Source organism: Sorex fumeus, unplaced genomic scaffold (genome assembly GCF_029834395.1).
Source record: "Sorex fumeus unplaced genomic scaffold, SorFum_2.1 ptg000018l, whole genome shotgun sequence".
NCBI classification, from domain to species: domain Eukaryota; kingdom Metazoa; phylum Chordata; class Mammalia; order Eulipotyphla; family Soricidae; genus Sorex; species Sorex fumeus.
Window position 1 is genome coordinate 3961007 of NW_026606075.1, and position 796 is coordinate 3961802.

Below are 796 nucleotides of genomic sequence, written 5' to 3' on the forward strand. Positions count from 1 at the left end.
GTACTATTTCTCCGGCCCCAAAATAAATAATTTTAAGTAACTGAAGACCAGAGTGCTGGAGTCTAACCTACTTGTATATTAAATTGACAATGAATGAGGAGGAGAAATTTGGAGTTCAGTAAAGGACAGGTGGCAAACTTTTATGGTACAATGGTCTTTAGTGAACGAGGAAGAGGAATGATATTAAAGTGGGAGAGGGAGAAAACTCATTAGTAGGTCCAGAGAGTGAAGGAGAAATAATAATCCTTGGTTGATCTATACAGGCAGCAGCGTCTTTGGTGTGCAGCCAGTTCCGTAGGTTAAGAAAGTAAGCTAATATTTACCTGGCAGGGAAACACCATGATCACGAAGGTGATTTTTCCAGGGTGAAGCTTATCCATTGCACTCAGAATGTGCTGACCCCTGTGATTTCCCCAAATGTGGGAAACTCGACTGCATAATTTGTGATACTGGGGGATTGCATATGAAAAAAAAAGGAAGGAAAAAAGAAAGAAAGTAAGCTAACTGTTCAAAGGAGAGTTTGAGGGTTTAGAAAATAAGAAACTGTGGGTGAGAGAAGGTGAAGGTGAAGGATTTCTGGATTTAAAAAAGCAAAATGAGAAGGGGGAAGTGATGCATAGTGAATGACATTCCACAGGGAGAGAGCATAAGGAAACAAGAAATCTGGAGAAGATAAAAAGTTGGGAAACAATAAAAGTAAATAAGGAGAAGAGCAGATGATATAGAAAGAGTGATTGAAAAAAGAAAATCAAGTCTTATCAGGATAGGTACAATAAGAAAAAATATTTCATAGGAT

The 796-nt window shown here is 38.1% G+C and overlaps 1 pseudogene; it reads left to right on the forward strand.

Annotated features, from left to right (window-relative positions):
* Positions 1 to 315: 315 nt before the first annotated feature.
* On the forward strand, positions 316 to 464 carry LOC130021865 (uncharacterized; annotated as a pseudogene).
* The last annotated feature ends 332 nt before the right edge of the window (positions 465 to 796 follow it).